The sequence below is a fragment of the Neofelis nebulosa genome, chromosome 7, assembly GCF_028018385.1.
Source record: "Neofelis nebulosa isolate mNeoNeb1 chromosome 7, mNeoNeb1.pri, whole genome shotgun sequence".
NCBI lineage: Eukaryota > Metazoa > Chordata > Mammalia > Carnivora > Felidae > Neofelis > Neofelis nebulosa.
The window spans coordinates 54,452,189-54,458,576 of record NC_080788.1 but is presented as its reverse complement, the minus strand read 5'-3'; positions in this window follow the sequence as shown (position 1 = coordinate 54,458,576).

Below are 6,388 nucleotides of genomic sequence, written 5' to 3'. Positions count from 1 at the left end.
TCTGAGCTCCAAAATCTTTTATCCAACTGCCTCCTTGACAAATCCCTTTGCATGGTGTCAGCCGACTCTGTGTCTGATGAGAACCCTCTCCCTGGTTTGCAGATGGCTGCACTCTTGCTGTATCTTCACATGATAGAGAAAGAGAGCACTAGTATCTTCCTCTTCTTATAAGACACTAATCCCATTAGGAAGGCTCCACCTTCAGAAAGTTACCTAAACCTAATTTTCTCCTAATACTATCACTTTGGGTGTTGGACTTCAACATGATGAATTTGGCTGGGGGACAGAAACATGCAGTTCATAACAGAGTGCATCTTAAATCTGGTGAAATCTGAATCAGACCTAATTAATAGTATTGTACTGATGTCAATTCCCTAGTTTTCACGTTTTACTAAAGTTTTGTAAGATGTCTTCCATTGGGAGAAACTGGTAACAGAATGATTCATGGACTCTGTACTATTTGTGCAACTTCTTCTGAATTTATAATTATTTTGAAATAATAAGGGTTTTTTTTGTTAATTGCTACTGAAAAATTTACACCTACTAAGATGGCTATAATCAAAAAGACCGATGGGACTCCTGGCTTGCTCAGTCAGTAGAGCATGTGACTCTTGATCTCAGGGTGGTGAGTTCAAGCCCCATTTTGGATGTAGAGGGTACTTGAAAAAGAAGGAAAAAAGACAGATAATAACAGATGTTGGTGAGGGTGTGGAGCAATTGGAGCCCTCATATATTGCTGGTGGGAATGTAAAAATAACGTAGCCATTTTGGAAAACAGGTGGTTCTTCAAAAACCTACACATAAAATTCCTTTATGAATCACCAATTCCACTAGGGGGTATACAGTTAAGAAAAATGAAAATTTATGTCCACACAAAAATTTATACATGAATGTTCATAGCAGCATTATTCATAATTGCCAAAAAATGGAAACAACCCAAATGTCCATCAACAGATGAATAGATAAATAAAACGTGGTATGTCCATACAAGTATTATTTCACAATAAAAAGGAATGAAGTACTGATACATGCTACAACATGGATGAGCCTTGAAAACATGCTAAGTGAAAGAAGCCAGTCACAAAGGACCATATATTGTATTTATATGAAATGTCCAGAAGAGTCAGATCTAGGGGCGCCTGGGTGGCTCAGTTGGTTAAGCGTCCGACTTCGGCTCAGGTCATGATCTTGCGGTCCATGAGTTCTAGCCCCGCGTCGGGCTCTGTGCTGACAGCTCAGAGCCTGGAGCCTGCTTCAGATTCTGTGTCTCCCTCTCTCTGACCCTCCCCTGTTCATGCTCTGTCTCTCCCTGTCTCAAAAGTAAATAAACGTTAAAAAAAAAAAAATTAAAAAAAAAAAAAAAAGAGTCAGATCTATAGAGACAGAAAGTAGCTTACTGGTTACCAGGGGCTGGGGCAGGGGAGAAGGAGTTCGAAGTTGACAGCTACGGGGGATAGGGTTTTTTAGGGGGAAGGGGTGATAAAAATGTTGTAAAATTGATTATTTTGATGGTTGCACAACTCTGCAAATATGCTAAAAACATTGAATTATTCATTTTAAATGGGGGATTTTATAGTATGGGAACAGCTCAAAAAAGCTGTTGATTAAAAATTTAAAAAAACAGATGAGGAGAATAAGTATGCCTGAGGAGCATAAGGTCTTTGAGGAAAAATGGTCTAGTGGATTTGGACTCCAGTGATATGACCAATAGTATAAATCTTTTATAGGACCAGGGGTAGAAAAATAATATTGACAGTGATAATAGCCGACATTTATTGAGCACATAAAAAGTACCAACCACCAAGTTCAGTATTTTAAATAGAAAAGTTTCAGTTTAGGGGTGCCTGAGTGGCTCAGTTGATTTAGTGTCCAACTCTTGACTTTGGCTCAGGTCACGATCTCACAGTTTGGGGGATCAAGCCCCACATCAGGCTCTGGGCTGATGGCGCTGAGCCTGCTTGGGATTCTCCTTCTCCCTCTCTCTCTGCCCCTCCCCTGCTTGCATGCTTTCTAAATAAATAAATAAATAAATAAACATTAAAAACAATTTTTTTAAGTTTCAGTTTATTTTCTCTTCAAGTGTTACTTCTGCTCCATTATCTCTCTTCTATTCTTCTGCAACTCCAGTTATGCTATGTTAAAATTTTTTACCTTATCTCATAAATATAATGTATATAGTATTTATGTGTGTGTTATGTATTTTATATAAGTTATATAAATTACATATAATATATATGTTTTATATATATATATATATATATATATATATATATATATAGTCTTTTCTTTATTTTCCATCTTCTCGTCTCTCAGAGTTTCAGTTTGAAATGTTTTCTGACCTGTCTTCGAGTTCTGTCTTCAGATGTATCTAATATGATAATAAACCTGTTTATTGATTTCTTAATATGTTAAGAACTTTTTTTCAGTTGTAAAATTTTCATTTGGTTCCTTTTTTACACTTTTCAATTTCTTACCAAATCTTTTAATCTTGACTATTAAGTCCTAGAACATAATAAACTTTTTTTAAAAAATTGCCACTAAACAATGTAAAACACCTGTATAAATGGAAAGACATACCACATTCTCAGAGAGTAAGACAAACCATCACAAAGATATCATTTTTCCTAAGTTAATTTATAAATTTAACACAATCCCAGTGAAAACCCCAGCAAGAATTTTGGGTATTCTGTTTTGGAATTCAGTAGCTAGTTTTACAGTTCAAAGGAAAAACAAATAAACTAGGATTGTAAGGAAAACTGTAAAGTAAAAAAAAAAAAAAAAAAAAAAAGGAACTAGAAGATTCTGTTTCCTACCAAGAAGGTATTAAAATATATTATGAATCCTCAAGAATTAAAAGAATGAGAAACTGATATATGAACAGACCAAAGGAAAAACAAAGTCACCTTTTTAGTTAGGTTTATTCCTAGGTATCTTATTGTTTTGGGTGCAATTACAAATGGGATAGATTCCTTGATTTCTTTTTCTGCTGCATTTCTGTGTATAGAAATGCAACAGATTTCTGCATGTTCATTTTATACCCTGTGACTTTGCTAAGTTTATATATTAGTTCTAGCAATTTTTTTCTTTGGTGGAGTCTTTTGGGTTTTCTACATAGAGTATCATGTCATAGTAAAAGTTTGACTTCCTTGCTGATTTGTATGCCTTTATTTCTTTTTGTTTTCTGATTGCTGAGGCTGACTTCCAGTGCTATGTTAAATAGTAATGGTGAGAATGAACATCTTTATCTTGTTCCTGACCATAAGGGAAAGGTTCTCAGTTTTTCCCCATTGAGGATGGTATTAGCTGTGAGTCTTTTCTATATGACCTTTATGATGTTGAGGTATGTTCCATCTATACCTACTTTGTTGAGGGTTTTTATCAAGAACGGATGCTATATTTTGTCAAATGTTTTTTCTGCATCTATTGAGAGGATCATATAGTTCTTATCCTTTCTTTTATTATGTGGTATATCACGTTGATTGATTTGTGAATATTGAACCAGACCTGCAGCCCAGGAATAAATCCTACTTGATCATGGTGAATAATTATTTTAATGTACTGTTGAATTCAATTTGCTAGTATCTTGTTGAGAATATTTGCATCCACATTCACCAGGGATATTGGCCTGTAATTCTCCTTTTTAGTGAGGTCTTCATCTGGTTTTGGGATCAAGGTAATTCTGGCTTTGTAGAATGAGTTTGGAAGCTTCCTTTACATTTCTATTTTTTGGAAAAATTTGAGAAGAATAGATATTAATTCTTCTTTGAATGTCTGGTAGAATTCCCCTGGGAAGCCATCTGGCCCAGGATTCATTTGTTGGGAGATTTTTGATTACTGATTCAACTTCTTTGCTGGCTCTGGGTCTATTCAAATTTCTATTTCTTCCTATTCCAATTTTGATAGTTTGTGAGTTTCTAGGAATTTGTCCATTTATTACAGAATGCCCAGTTTGTTGGCATATAATTTTTCATAGTATTCTCTGATAATTGTTTATATTTATGTAGTGTTAGTTGTTATCTCTCCTCTTTCACTAGTGAGTTTCCCTATTTGGGTCCTTTCTCTTTTCTTTTTGTTAAGTCTGGCTAAGGGTTTATCAATTTTGTTAATTCTTTCAAAGAACCAGCTCTTAGTTTCATTGATCCATTCTATTGTGTTTTTTTTCCATATCATTTATTTCTGCTCTAGTCTTTATTAATTCCCTTTTTCTGCTGGCTTTAGGCTTTATTTGCTCTTCCTTATCTAGCTCCTTTAGGTGTAGGTTAGGTTGTGCATTTGGGACCTTTCTTGCTTCTTAAGATGGGCCTGAATTTCAATACACTATACCTCTTTCTTAGAACTGCCTTTGCTGCATCCCAAAGGTTCTAGACTGCCCTGTTTTCATTTTCATTTGTTTCCATGTATTTTTTTATTTCTTCTTTAATTTCCTGGTAAACCCATTCATTATTTCTTTTTTAATATTTATTTATTTTTGAGAGAGAGGGAGTGAGAAAACACAAACATAGGGCAGAGAGAGGGGGAGAATACAGAAGATCCTAAACAGACTCTGTGCTGACAGCAGAGAGCCCAACATGGGACTCAAACCCATGAACGGTGAGATCATGACTGAGACTAACTGACTGAGCCACCCAGGTGCCCCAAACCCATTCATTCTTTAGTAGGATATTCTTTAACTTCCATGTATTTGAGGGCTTTCCAAATTTTTTCTTGTAGTTGACTTCAAGTCTCATGGTGTTCTGATCCAAAGATATGCATTGTCTGATCTCAACCTTTTTGTACTTATTGAGGGCTGATTTGTGACCCAGTATGTGCTCTATTCTGGAGAATGTCCCATGTGCACTCAAGAAGAATGTGTATTCTGCTGCATTAAGATGAAATGTTCTGAATTCATCTGTTAAGGTAAAAGATCTGTACCCTAAAAACTATAGAACACTTATGAAAGAAATTGAAGAAGACACAAAGAAATGGAAAAATATCCCATGCTCATGGATTGGAAGAACAGACATTGTCAAAATGTCTATATTACCCAAAGCAATCTACACATGTAATGCAATCCCTACCCAAATACCACCAGCATTCTTCACAGAGCTAAAACAAATAATCCTAAAACTTGTATGGAACCACAAAAGACACCCAATAGCCAAAGTAATCCTGAAAAGAAAAAACAAAACTGGAGGTATTACAATTCCAGATTTCAACTATATTAAAAGTCATCAAGCTAGTATGTAACTGGCCCAAAAACAGACACATAGATCAGTGGAACAGAATAGAAGACCCAGAAATGGACCCACAACTATATGGTCATCTAGTATTTGGCAAAGCAGCAAAGAATATCCAGTGGAGAAAAGACAGTCTCTTCAACAAATGGTGTTGGGAAAACTGAACAGCAACATGTGGAAGAATGAAACTGGATTACTTTCTTACACCATATACAAAAATAAATTCAGGAGCTCCTGGGTGGCTCAGTCAGTTAAGCGTCCAACTCTTGATTTTGGCTCAGGTCATGATCTCACGGTTCGTGAGTTCAAGCCTCATATCAGGCTCTGCACTGACAACATGGAACCTACTTTAGATTCTCTCTCCCTCTCTCTCTTCCCCTCTCCCACTCATGTTCTTTCTCTCTCTCTCTCTCTCTCTGTTTCTCAAAAATAAATAAAAATTTAAAAAAATAAATTCAAAATGGATGAAAGACCTAAATGTGAGACAGGAAACCATCAAAATCCTAGAGGAGAACACAGGCAGCAACCTCTTTGACCTTGGCCACAGCAAGTTCTTACCAGACACATCACCAAAGGCAAGGGAAACAAAAGCAAACACTAACTATTGGAACTTTATCAAGACAAATACCTCCTGAACACCCAAGGAAATAATTAACAAACCAAAAGGCAACTGACAGAATGGGAGAAAATATTTGCAAATGACATATCTGATAAAAGGGCTAGTATCCAAAATCTATAAAGAACTTATCAAACTCAACACCCCCCCCAAAAAAAAAAAAACCCAGTTAAGAAATGGGCAGAAAACATGAATAGACGCTTTTCCAAAGAAGACATCCAGATGGCTAATAGACACATGAAAAGATGCTCAACATCACTCATTATTAGGGAAATACAAATCAAAACCACACGAGATACCACTACACACCTGTCAAAATGGTTAAAATTAACAACTCAGGAAGCAACAGGTGTTGGCAAGGATGCAGAGAAAATGTAACCCTCTTGCACTGTTAGTGGGAATGCAAACTGGTGTGGCCACTCTGGAGAATAGTATACAGGTTCCTTAAAAAGTTAAAAATAGAACTGCTGTACAACCCAGCAATTGCACTAGTAGGTATTTACCCAAAGGATACAAAAATACAAATTTGAAGGTGTACATGCACCCCAATGTTTAT